The sequence below is a fragment of the Pectinophora gossypiella genome, chromosome 18 (genome assembly GCF_024362695.1).
Source record: "Pectinophora gossypiella chromosome 18, ilPecGoss1.1, whole genome shotgun sequence".
Classification (NCBI taxonomy): Eukaryota; Metazoa; Arthropoda; class Insecta; order Lepidoptera; family Gelechiidae; genus Pectinophora; species Pectinophora gossypiella.
In genome coordinates, this window is record NC_065421.1 from 6,188,856 (window position 1) to 6,203,436 (window position 14,581).

The following is a 14,581-nucleotide window of genomic DNA, read 5'->3' on the forward strand; positions in this document are numbered from 1 at the left end:
GTTGTCAATATGTGGAGCCGTGGTAGTTAATGGGTGGGTGGTAAGGTAATTCATGTTTAGATCAGAAATGATTGCCACATGCTCAGCGGTGAAGAAAAACATCATGAGGAAACCCACATTCCCGAAAATACCATTTTTCGGAGGTATGTGACCTAATGTGTATTGGGCTGGTTTCCCCTTCGTGGGTTGGAAGGTGAGACAGGCAGTCGCTTCTCTAAAATACTGGACCTGTCAAATCTTCAAGTCAGGTAAGCGGACCCTGTGAAAAATCGGTATAATGCTAGGGGGATGATGCTTATTGTCAATATGTCTTTTTTGTGGCTATTGTCATTGCTTCTTTATTACTTACCTACATTTTTTTTAAATAATATAGGTTCACGTAGGACCACAATCTCACCTGATGGTAAATGACGATGTGGTCTAGGGTGGATCACACTTACCTAGCAAATGCCTATTCACCCTAGTCTTGAAGTCTCCTAGATTATAACGAGTTGGAAGTTATATCCATACCCAAGAGCTCGAGATGGTTGGTAATTCACTCCGGAAAGTCCCAGTCAGGAGGAAAGGACTCCGTTTTGCGGTGAACAGACACGCCTGGGTCATGGAAGCGTTGAGTCCAACCTACTTGTTGTCACCCCAGTCTGAGACGGACTTAAGGGGCAGTTTCACACGATTCACAAGATCCTCTCTGAGGGCACTATCATCTCTGGTGCTTACGCGTGCATTGGACATGTATCTCTCCGTCACTGTGCTATCGTCTGCATGCCTAAAGATACCGGGCATAATCAGCAGATCATTGACAGAAAAAACGTGGCGGAGAGAACAGATCCCTGAGGGAGTCCGGCATTAATAGCATGTAGATCAGACAAGCACCCATCAACTACTACCCGAATCAATCTATCCTTATCTATCCAATTACATAGGCTAGAAGGGATCCTGAATATATCAAGGGACATAACAAGATCCTCGCCTTGATTCTAGATTGCCTCACTCCATAAGCGTGTAGCATACACAAGAAGAACATCAGTTGACCTATCTCTGAGTAAATTGTTGGCTTCAAGGTACGCCAGGAGGCGGTTGTTCAGGATTAGCGGCGGTTGTACCGAGATGAGGCGGTATTTAGCAGGGTTGGTACGAGTGCCTTTTTTGGGCATACACTGTACATTGGCAAGGTTCCATGGTTTCGGGAATTGTCCTGAACCCAGAGAGAGCAGGTAGAGGCGTGTCAGTAGGAGACTATTCAGGTGCACAGTTCCGCAGTACTATTGCTGGGATATCATCAGGACTACTGACCTTATTCACGTCTAGAGTGCGAACCATTTTTATACGGCAGAAGTTTGCTTCGACCGATTTGACTAGCGGCTAAAAGGTTTTGCTACCATCTCAGTCAGTTTGGCATCAATTTGGCCAATATTGTCGAAACGTGCCCTGCGCATTGTCTTCTTGCAAGACTTTGCAGCGGTATTCAGGGAATTTTTCAGAGCCCGCATGTTAGGAGGCATATTAGAGCTTCTGCACTAGCATACTCCGCGATGTACCATGAGCGAGCCTTATCGTCAGATGATATGTCAGAAAATGGGATAGAGTATTCCATTGCCTGACAACTAATATGGCATCTCCGCAGCTCGTCGAGTCTTCTGAAGAAAAGCAAACCTCACGCCAAGGATAGGTTTGCGAAGAAGTGCCGCATCTCATCCCAATCTGCTAGCGTGTGTCACCATATTTGCCTCGATCCTCTGGGGCTAGAATCAGGTGGGGAATAGACAGACACATATCTCACCAGACAATGGTCGGATGTTCCCAAGGGGGAAGTCACTGATAGAGATTGATATTGGTCCGGATCAGTTATCAGCAAAAGGTCCAAGCAGTTGGCGCTATACTTAGCAACGTCAGGTATCTTTGTAACGCAATTCACCAGATGTGAGAGATTTTGCCACACATGGCAAAAGCTTGCGCCGCTTTGCCAGCATGGTTGGTCTTCTGGAATGGGAACAACTACTCTTGCTGGTGGGCGTTGGAGTCCCGGAGAACAACAAGTTGCGCTGAGAGATACCTCCGCCGTGCCAACTCCACTGTCCTACTGAGGTAGGTGAATAACCTGCTTGTCTCAGAGTTACCGCTGTGCGATCGGTAGACACTGGTGTAAAGTATTTTATCCAGGCCAGTGTCCACCAGAATCTAAAGAATGGATAAGTCTGGGTATTCAAGGTTACCGAGAAAAGCAGAAAGAGGAGTTTGATAGGTTATATGACGTTTTCCAATCACCCAAAATGGTTTTGGAAAACCATGAGATCATCTCGAGGAAAAATAAAATAGCTCCACAGAACTGTTAAAAAGGCCCTTAAAACAATACCTAATTCGAAACTAAAATTTAACACACGGATCTCTAAAACTTAACGGTTTTATCATTTCAGTGTTACTTATCATTCCCATGGACTGTTATTGGCATTTCAGTCCACCGAATCCACCGGAATGATAACACCGAGATGATAAAAAACAGGTTATTTTTGTATAAACTGTGAATTTAAATAACTATCGAAAAATCGACACTTCTCAAACAAAACAGTACTTGCAGCCGATTTAACACATCAATATGAAATAAATTGAACTAATCTAACACGAGTTATAATGGCTACCGAAATGATTTTTTACTGATTTTTTTTTGTCCCCCTATCACCGAAATGATAAATTTCTTTTTTTGGCGGGAAACCATTACACGCTGTGAAGGGTATGTTCACGTCTAGCGGTCGAGCCGAACCAATGCGAGGTGTTGGCAGGTAAGGAGGTGTCATAGACGCAATGTTGACGGAGTTATTCTACCAAAACTTACTGTCCTCTGAAATGATAACTTTTTTTCGGACAAAATTTAACTGCCTGTCAAATGTATGAGAAGGAAGGTAAACAGACAGAAATAGTTTTTGTTGTTAGATTATTTAATAATTTAACGAAATTCTATCAATTTAAATCCCAATAATAGAAAATAATTGTAGAGCAAGACATTTTATAAGCGATAATGGGTTACGGACAAGCTACCGAAATGATAAAATGACACTTTAAAAAATTTTTTCAGCGTGTTACAGTTGCTGAAACTGAATGATTTTTTTTGCCAAGGTAGAGGACTACTTACTTTACCCAGAAAAAATATTCAAAATCATTTAGCAGAACTTTGCACTACCGTTCTCAGCCAAGACAACTTTTTTTTTCGCTTTTGCAATTCACCCACAGGTTCTTACGTTTCGGTGGTTCGGGGTTGGTTTCTGAAAATTCCCTTTTTATATGCGAGCGCGCAACCTTGAAGATTCCCGTTGAAGCTCTGCGCGGCGCGGCCGGCGGAGTTCTTCTGAATTGTATTAAATTGTTTTCGTATTGTTTTTTATATTCTAAATTGTTTATTTATTGTATAAAATTAATTAAATATAACAATTATGTAAGTATACGGCAATTGGCAATATTCTCTGCTGTATGTTAAGAAAAAGCACAATTTTGATTTGGATGTTCTTAATTTAGATAAGTATACATTTCTATATAACATAAATATGATCGTCAGTTCTAAAACATCAAATACAATTAGGTATAATAGAATGTCATCAATAGAATATAATTTCAACAAAAGAAATCTGATTAAAATAATAATATTAGATTCAACGTTAATGTATCACAAATTAATACCTGTCATAATACTCATAATTAATATAGCAGTCTTAAACAGAAAAATTAAAATTAATAAAATTACAATAATGTTATAAAGTTAATCTTTAATAAAATCGTCAACAGAATATATTTGAATATTTGCCATTTGCGTTAAATAGTAATATTTTACATTGATCTGAAGAAAGAACATTCAACTTTGATTAAAAAATACGTACTATAAAAATGGAACTCCAGAAACGGAAACGCGAAACACACTTTATAAAATAAAATCCCGATCCTAAGCACGAGATAAAATCAATTTGAAACAGATTAAAATCATATTTATCCTAATATTACATCAATAAATATTGCGGATATGCTTACTTTATGATAAAGAAAATTTGAATTGTAGCGTGGACAGCGACTCCCCGAACGGCGACTGCTTGACATCACATCTGTCATTTACATGTACAGTTCAAAACACAATTTTAATCACGTTTTTAACACACTTTTGGCTTTCATGTGTCAAGAATTTCGTTCCAATTATGATGTCATCCCGTGTACCCTAACCTGTGCGCGAGAAAGCTGAGGAACGCTGTATACACCAAATAATTTAAGGACTAGTTTAATTTGCTGAAAAGATGGCGCAGAAGCCGGCCCTAGCAAAACGTAGCATAACTTGCTACGTCATGCTACGGAGACAGATCTGAGAATAAAGCAACAATAATGTCAAATCACCTACAATTAGACAATTTTTAAGTTTTTTTTTAAATTGTTTTGACATGTACGTAATTAATAAATGGATGCATTTTAATTTTACTTGATATAAATACTTACTTACTATGTAATATTTATAATATCGGTAGCTATCGGTTAAGTTCTTACATAATAGTTTCATTTATGATTACTTCGTAATTAGGTAATTATGTACCCAGTGAAGTCGGGAGCAGACGCGGCGAAAATATAGCACGTGAGATATTCATTACTTGTTCGACTGCAAACATTTGTAAAAAAGATTAACAAATCACAGTATATTATTCAAAATAGAAGATATAAACCGTCTTCAAACACTATTAAAAAAAGCACAACAAGAAATATACAACAGATAAAAAACCAGAATAAATCCGCAATTTACTATTTGACATTGCGGAAGCCTTTAATAATACATAATATTGACTCAATACAGGATTGTAATAATAATAATAAACATAAAAATTGTGGGATGGGGCATGAAGGAAACGATTATATTTGTTTACCTTTGTTTATTTATAAACGTTTATAATTTTCTATGTTTTCCTCTTTAAAAACAAACGTCCGCCATTTCCCTGTCATTCGGCAATTCTCTCCTCAGACACCTGCTTTTCTACTTTAATTGTCTTAAAGGGCCTCTACGCGTTGGCTTCGGCCCCACGCACGCCTTCCAAAAGTCCGGGACTCCACAGTTCCGAGATATGGAAACGACATACAATAATAATAATACATAATATAATGTCCATAAGCTTCAGCTTAAGTCTCCATTCAATATACTTTAAGGCGGTGCTACCTTCTCGTAAAGCTAGAGTTATTAAAAGTTTAAAAAATAAAAATAACGTGGAATACGATGACGTATGTAAAAAATCTTCAGTATTGCTTTTCACAATAAGCCACAAATTTTAGCCATATTTTAAATTAATCCGTAAGTATAGGAATAATCCCAGATAACTTAATAGCCAAGCCGTTATTTAAAAATCGTGATAAAGAGCAGTGTGATAATTAGCGTCCTATACCAGCACTTATTTCAGTTATTTCAAAGATATTTAAAAAAATATATTTGTAACGGTACATATTTAAAATTTTGCGAGAAATTCGGATTTTGAAGGAACAGATCGACCACTTTGGCGATCTACCAACTTTAAAAACGAACTGTTACCCCAGTACTCGCTTCTTCTTCTTCTATTGTGTGGGTTGTGAGGTGAAGTACCTCATCAACCCTGGTGTCAGGATTACTATTGAGCCGCCAAAGGCCCCTGACATGGCTCAGGACTCGCGTATGGCAGCGGAAACAGTTCTGATGGGCATTAATCTCAAAGGCCGAATTTCCTTCAGCAGCCGGAGTATTTTACCGCCACCGTGCGTACCAGGTGGCGCGGAAGACCTGCTGGCAAAAATAGGGTCCCTCTGTCTCATGTAAATATATCGATATTTTAACTTAATAATATTTACATGTCTTTAATTTTGTCTATTTTATTTTACCAATGAAACATTGTTTACAGATAAGAATTGTTTTTTTAAAGTTACTTGATTATTTTATCACTTCTCTTTAATTTTGACATTAAAATAAGTAGTATACTTAACCTTAATAACCAATATGCGCAATAAATGCGCAGAGCAATTACTTTTCTGTGTGATAGGTAATTTCACTTGACATAAGCGTAAGAGTTCATTTATTATTGCCATTCTCTTCAATGGTGGAACATTTTGTGCTACTACTTAATCACTTGTAATAACTTTAAAATTTAATGTTATGTTTGTGCATAATGAATATCATATATTGTATTCGTACAGAAGGAACGTTACGAACGCGAGAGACACGAGTGGGCCGCCAAGGCAATGATAGATCTGGCGCGGGCTGTGGGTTGCCAATATTCGGTAGGTGTTATAACTATTTATAACTATCAACTACTACATGTATTACCCAATTTTTTCTCCTTGTCCATCTTATAAGTTATCATTATTTTATATTCAATATAATATTGATTTTATTTTCCCAAGATTTTTTGTTATATTAATTATAATTTCTTGACTGTGTACATTATTTACCTTTTAAATGTATTAAAATTGTATGCTTCATACATAACCCACGGTTTTTCTTACAGATTTCTCAAGCTGATCTGATACCGTATGTTTTAAAGCATACGGTCACCAGGAACGCGGAAGTCGACGATTTGCGCCGAAGGAACCAGCAGCTGACGTCAGAACGTAAGTGTTTATTTATTATTGCCATTCTTTTCAATGATGGAATATTTTGTGCTATTTCTTAATCACTTGTAATAACTTCAAATTTTAATGTATAATGAATATCATATATTGCATTCGTACAGAAGGAACGTTATGAGCGCGAGAGATGCGAGTGGGCCGCCAAGGCAATGTTAGATCTGGCGCGGGCTGTGGGCTGCCAATATTCGGTAAGTATTATAACTATCAACTACATGTATTACCCTATTTTTTTTTTCTTGTCCATCTTATAACTTATCATTATTTTATATTCAATATAATATTGATTTTATTTTCCCAAGATTTTTTGTCATATTAATTATAATTTCGTGACTGCGTTCATTATTTACCTATCAAATGTATTAAAATTGTTTTTTCAACATAACACACTGTTTTTCTTACAGATTTCTCAAGCCGAACTGATTCCGTATGTTTTAAAGCATACGGTCTCTAGAAACGCAGAAGTCGATGACTTGCGCCGTATGAACCAGCAGCTGACGTTAGAACGTAAGTGTTTATTTATTATTGCCATTCTTTTCAATGATGGAATATTTTGTGCTATTTCTTAATCACTTGTAATAACTTCAAACTTTAATGTATAATGAATATCATATATTGCATTCGTACATAAGGAACGTTAACGGCCGCCAAGGCAATGTTAGATCTGGCGCGGGCTGTGGGCTGCCAATATTCGGTAAGTGTTATAACTATTTATAACTATCAACTACTACATGTATTACCCAATTTTTTCTCCTTGTCCATCTTATAAGTTATCATTATTTTATATTCAATATAATATTGATTTTATTTTCCCAAGATTTTTTGTCATATTAATTATAATTTCTTGACTGTGTACATTATTTACCTATTAAATGTATTAAAATTGTATTCTTCATACATAACTCACGGTTTTTCTTACAGATTTCTCAAGCTGATCTGATACCGTATGTTTTAAAGCATACTGTCTCCAGGAACGCTGAAGTCGACGATTTGCGACGAAGGAACCAGCAGCTGACGTCAGAACGTAAGTGTTTATTTATTATTGCCATTCTTTTCAATGACGGAATATTTTGTGCTATTTCTTAATCACTTGTAATAACTTCAAACTTTAATGTATAATGAATATCATAATATATTGTATTCGTACAGAAGGAACGTTACGAGCGCGAGAGACGCGAGTGGGCCGCCAAGGCAATGTTAGATCTGGCGCGGGCTGTGGGCTGCCAATATTCGGTAAGTGTTATAACAATTTATAACTATCAACTACTACACGTATTACCCAATTTTTTCTCCGTGTCCATCTTATAAGTTATCATTATTTTATATTCAATATAATATTGATTTTATTTTCCCAAGATTTTTTGTCATATTAATTATAATTTCGTGACTGCGTTCATTATTTACCTATTAAATGTGTTAAAATTGTTTTTTCAACATAACACACTGTTTTTCTTACAGATTTCTCAGGCCGAACTGATTCCGTATGTTTTAAAGCATACGGTCTCTAGAAACGCAGAAGGCGATGACTTGCGCCGTAGGAACCAGCAGCTGACGTCAGAACGTAAGTGTTTATTTATTATTGCCATTCTTTTCAATGATGGAATATTTTGTGCTATTTCTTAATCACTTGTAATAACTTCAAACTTTAATGTATAATGAATATCATATATTGCATTCGTACAGAAGGAACGTTACGAGCGCGAGAGATGCGAGTGGGCCGCCAAGGCAATGTTAGATCTGGCGCGGGCTGTGGGCTGCCAATATTCGGTAAGTATTATAACTATCAACTACATGTATTACCACTCTGCGTCGAGCGGCCGTCCCGAACGGTCGTTTGTTCAGAGGTTCCGAGCTGTGCCCCGCAGCTCCCCGCGCTGCGCCCCGCAGCCCCCCGCCGCGCGCCCCGCGCCCCGTGCCGCCATTGTCTGCCGGCTACCTGCTGGCGTGACCCTGCCGCCATTCATTGAGTCAACAATAGTTCTTCTCAGAACTTGCTGGCTTATCTAAGTTTCAAGGATTTTATTTACAGTTGCATCGATTTTAATTTTAAAACCACAGATTCGTGGTCCTCAGTGGATACCTTGCGGTGTTAACTAAGCTGAGTGGGACGTGGCCCTGGGGCGTCCGCTTGCCTCACTTTGAGGCAGGCACATTACCCGGACGGGGCTAGAACCACCGGCCTTGGGGTCTACCCTAGTCGACCCTAGCTGTCACCCGGGGTAGAGTGACCAATCTCTACCCCTTATATTTTTCTCTTCGTGTTTCGGGGTGTAAAAACCCTCCGCACTTAGAGCATAGGAACCCTCTTGCACAATAAGATCGGCAAAGGGATACCAGCTTAGGGCACACCATAAGCACACATCTTCTTTGTTAACCCCAAGCAAAGAGGCAAAACTCACTCTTACACACCCTCGAGCAATCCCACTCGAGTTGCGAAAGTTAGCCAGCGATCGCCTCAGAGTTTCTTGCGCCGCTTATTCTCTGAGGAACGCTTTTGCTAGGCGGTAGTAATTATTATATAGCAGATTGGCCGTCCCTTAAAAATGGCCGACAGCTCCGAGCTGTGGGCCGAAATCGGTAAAATCATTTTGACGCATATCCTAGCGGATAAAAGCAGCGCGCTTTACGCTGAGATATGCCGATTAGTACCGCAAGTTGCGGCGTTAACCTTGCCTTCCGCGCCCCGCATTGATAGTGCTCGTGCCGACCGCGCGTCGTCACCCTGTCTCCCCGCGACCCCCGGCCCCGCCGCGTCTCTCGCGTCGCTTCCCGGCACTGCCCGGCCTACTGCGTCTGCCCACCCCGCCGCGTCTCTTGCATTGTCCCAATCGCGCGCTTCTTCCCCTTCCCCTGCTACCCTCCTCGCCGGTGACGATGAGGAATCGAGCGATGTTCTTATGGACGTTGCCGAGTCCGATTCGTCGTCGGAGTGTGTGGAGTTGTCCTCTTCGGAGGACATATTCACGCTCGTGGAGGGCCGTAAGGGAAAACGAGCCCGCCGTCACCGCGAATCTGAGCCTGCTAAGGTCCAGAAGACGTCCTCGGGAACGTCGATTCCCTCTTCCATCCCCGAGGCCCGTAAGGCCTCTTCCAGCCCTTCTAAGGCTCTCAATTGTAAGAGTGCCATCAGCGGCACTCAAGTACAAAAAGGTCCCACCCCTCCGCCCTTGTATATGAGGGACAAAAATAGGTGGAACGAAGTGTCCCTTCGGGCGAAAGAGGAGAACATCGTAACCACCAGCGCCCGCACGACCCAAGATGGGATCAAAATTCAAGTGCCGTCATCTTCTGAGCATAGAAAGCTCACTACAATTCTGAAAGGTAGAGGAATACAATTCCATACCTACGCCCTCCCGGAGGAACGTATCCTCCGTATCATCATAAAGGGAATCCCTAAGGAGTGGGAAACCACTCTTGTTAAGGAGGACCTTGTTAACAACGGTTTTCCGTTGCTTGAGGTGCACCGTATGCATAAGTACCAACAACAAAGGAACATCTAAGAAAGTAAAACTTATACGGTTTTTTGTTTTGGGCATAAAACTTTGCAGTGTGAATTAATTTTATCAAGTTTCGCCACAGAAAATTCATTTATTTTTGGATTATGTTTTGCATCGTATCTACTAAATTGCACGGTATGGCACAACACTACAGCGACACCATCATGCATCAGTCTCGTACGCCAACGTCTGATATGTAAGACACGGAAGTGACGTCAGAAGCGATGGATGTTTCTAGAACTGATTATTTAGTGCTGTATAATGAGGGTAAGGTATATCGATAAATTATGATCAAATGTACGTTATGTCTTCCTGATATATTTCCAGGACCTTCAGTGCAAAAATAATCTTACGTACTTTCATCAGTATATAGTAACTGGGACCAACGGCTTAACGTGCCTTCCGATGCACGGATAATCTTACTTCTTGGACAATCAAGTGATCAGCCTGTGATGTCCATGTTCCTAGAAATTCCGATGTACACACACATGAACTTGACCGCGCCTGCGCGAATGAAATCTGTTACGGGATTTTATTTTACATTCTTTCACTACAAAAATGATTGAAAATCATAACTCATCAAATTACAAAGAAAAACTTACCTTTAGCCATGGCAATTAAACGAAAAACAAATGAAGCGACGAAAACGAAAAATTACACTTCCAGACAACTCCCAGATGATTCAAGATAGTCAAGTAGGCACGTAGGAGATGTAGCATTTTTTAACTCTTTCGTAAGGTATCGAAGTTTATGACCGGAAGTTGCTACATCACTAAGACTCTCTAAAAACTCATAGTATGTGTACGCCAATGTCTGATATATCAGACACGTAGTGATGCAACTAATATCATAATTACTTGTGTGATTGTTCACTGTATTTATAGGCTACTGAGATTTTAATACATTTTAAAATGTTTCAAGGAGTATATAAAAATAAAATAAAACCTTTAAAACTTAAAAATAACTATATATACATATTTTTGAAATGATTTATTTACTACAAAATAAAACATCGATATTCAATATTGCCAGCACTAGTAAATCAACCAAGTTTAATGACGTGGCGTGTGGTGAACGATTTTGATCAAAACTCTTGGCGTTGAAAGGGTTAAAATTACTTAATTTACAATTTATCACTTTCTTTTGAAATCTTTATCATTGAACTATGTAAAAAATCCTATAATTACCATTGTTATTGTTTTAGGTTGATGCTGGATGATGACAGTGTGGGACTTACATTGTTGGATGTTGCCGCCCCGTCGCCCCCTCTGTAGCCACCAAATGTGTTGACATGAACTCGATGCTGAACAGTGAGGTACATTCTCATAGTGTTTTCTAAACTGTTAAACTGTTATTTTTTTGTTAAATACTACATATATTCTATACTGCATAGAACTAAGTCGGTATTTTTCTCTGTTCACAGGAGCTTCGCAATGGTTGGAGCGGAAGATTGAGAAACCATAATAATTAAGTTATTATTTTTACATTTGGTTTATGTGTCTTTGAAATTGTATTTTTTGATAGTAAGTTTTCAATAATATAATCTATAATAAATATATATTATTGAAATATTTTTTTATTACAATACCTACCTATTTTTCCAATTTGTAGTTATGTATTATGTTACTTTTTTAATAAACACACTTAGAAAAATGTCTTAAGGTTTAAGTGTACAATACTATCTAGTCTGTTCTTTTGTGTACCAATTCCTTTCCCTAATTATTAATTTCCTTCATTAGCAACATTTCTTTATAAAATGACCCTAGCTGTCACCCGGGGTAGAGTGACCAATCTCTACCCCTTATATTTTTCTCTTCGTGTTTCGGGGTGTAAAAACCCTCCGCACTTAGAGCATAGGAACCCTCTTGCACAATAAGATCGGCAAAGGGATACCAGCTTAGGGCACACCATAAGCACACATCTTCTTTGTTAACCCCAAGCAAAGAGGCAAAATTCACTCTTACACACCCTCGAGCAATCCCACTCGAGTTGCGAAAGTTAGCCAGCGATCGCCTCAGAGTTTCTTGCGCCGCTTATTCTCTGAGGAACGCTTTTGCTAAGCGGTAGTAATTATTATATAGCAGATTGGCCGTCCCTTAAAAATGGCCGACAGCTCCGAGCTGTGGGCCGAAATCGGTAAAATCATTTTGACGCATACCCTAGCGGATAAAAGCAGCGCGCTTTACGCTGAGATATGCCGATTAGTACCGCAAGTTGCGGCGTTAACCTTGCCTTCCGCGCCCCGCATTGATAGTGCTCGTGCCGACCGCGCGTCGTCACCCTGTCTCCCCGCGACCCCCGGCCCCGTCGCGTCTCTCGCGTCGCTTCCCGGCACTGCCCGGCCTACTGCGTCTGCCCACCCCGCCGCGTCTCTTGCATTGTCCCAATCGCGCGCTTCTTCCCTTCCCCTGCTACCCTCCTCGCCGGTGACGATGAGGAATCGAGCGATGTTCTTATGGACGTTGCCGAGTATTCTATACTGCATAGAACTAAGTCGGTATTTTTCTCTGTTCACAGGAGCTTCGCAATGGTTGGAGCGGAAGATTGAGAAACCATAATAATTAAGTTATTATTTTTACATTTGGTTTATGTGTCTTTGAAATTGTATTTTTTGATAGTAAGTTTTCAATAATATAATCTATAATAAATATATATTATTGAAATATTTTTTTATTACAATACCTACCTATTTTTCCAATTTGTAGTTATGTATTATGTTACTTTTTTAATAAACACACTTAGAAAAATGTCTTAAGGTTTAAGTGTACAATACTATCTAGTCTGTTCTTTTGTGTACCAATTCCTTTCCCTAATTATTAATTTCCTTCATTAGCAACATTTCTTTATAAAATGCACCAATATTATTCGTGAATCGTCTTCTAAATCATCCCTCAAAGTTATCGTCACACCCTATATGTATCTGTTTTAGGAGGCAGCTGGGGACTCATGGTTTCTCTGGTCCCCGATTTCTGCCGAGCGCACACCGCCAGACATCATCGTGGCCCAACCTGTCGTCCCAGTGGCCCAGGGTATGTCCCAAAGTTTCATCTTATTTACATCAATTTGTAGTTTGTTTTGAATTACTACTTTTATTTATTGATTTTCTGTTTCATTTAAAAAGGGCTTAAAATTTTATTTTCTGGTTCCTGACTTTTTTTTTATTTTGATACGTGTACTTAACTATATATTTGTACTTTGTGTTGTAGGGTCTGCCCAGTTGACATCAGCTGAAGACCCTTGGGACCTCAGCAACATTATTTTGGATGACACAAGGGTATTTGTACGTTTTTTCTATAGAATGCTATTAATTCTGTAATTATTTTCATATTTATGCAAATACAATACTCATTGCATTTTTTTTCTTTGTCTAGAGAACCTGATGATTAGCAATATTGAAGAAAAAGACTTTTTAAAAATGTATTTAGGTTAGTTTAGGTGATAATAAACTTGCAAGTGAAGAAGCATTGTTTACAGTTAAGTTTTGTTATTTTTCTTTTGGAAATTCCTTGATAATCAATTTATCACTTTTATTTAATTTCTTTTGATGTAGATTTAGTTCCTACTAATTATTGTTTTAGGTTCATCAGGCTGGGTGATATGTGTATATGTTTGGTTATGGATATGTTTCGTGTTTTACAAGATATGAAATCATCAATACTTAATGAAAGACGTGTTTTTAATTATATATTTGTACTTTGTGTTATATGGGGATGACAAAAGGGAATTTATACATTTTTTCTATAGAATGCTATTAATTCTGTATATTTTCATATTTATGCAAATACAATACTCATTGCATTTTGTCTTTGTCTACAGGACCTGATAGATTTAAACAAGAGAAGATTAGAAGCCGTTATAGATATTTATTTACCATAGGATAGTTTAGGTTATTTTAAATCAGTTTTTATATGAAGCTTTGTTTACAGGTTAGTATCGTTTATAATTATTTCTCGTTTTAAAATTAATTAGTTTTCAATTTATCACTTTATTTTGAAATCTCACAATTGTGAAGGGGCCTACACGTTGGAAGCCAATTGTGAAGAGGAGGTTTGTCCTACCGCGTAACACGGGAGTACGAAAACAACTAGGTCACTATGAAATACGTTTATTACGCAAACTCTTACATAGAAGCAAGGCACAATGTTAACTAAGGCACAGTCCCTGTCGTGACGTCACACGTAGTGCAAGCATCACAGTCGAAAGCAGTACTTATAATTCCTAGATCGGTCCTGTGATAGTCATAAGATTTTTACTTTCTTTAAGGCGAGGCAGACCTTCTGGTAAAAACAGGGTCCCTCTGACTCCAGTGAGTATATTTGTATTTTAACTTAATATTACGTCACACGTAGTGCAAGCGTCACAGTCGAAAGCAGTACTTATAGCTCCTAGATCGGTCCTGTGATAGTCATAAGATTTTTACTTTCTTTAAGGCGAGGCAGACCTTCTGGTAAAAACAGGGTCCCTCTGACTCCAGTGAGTAT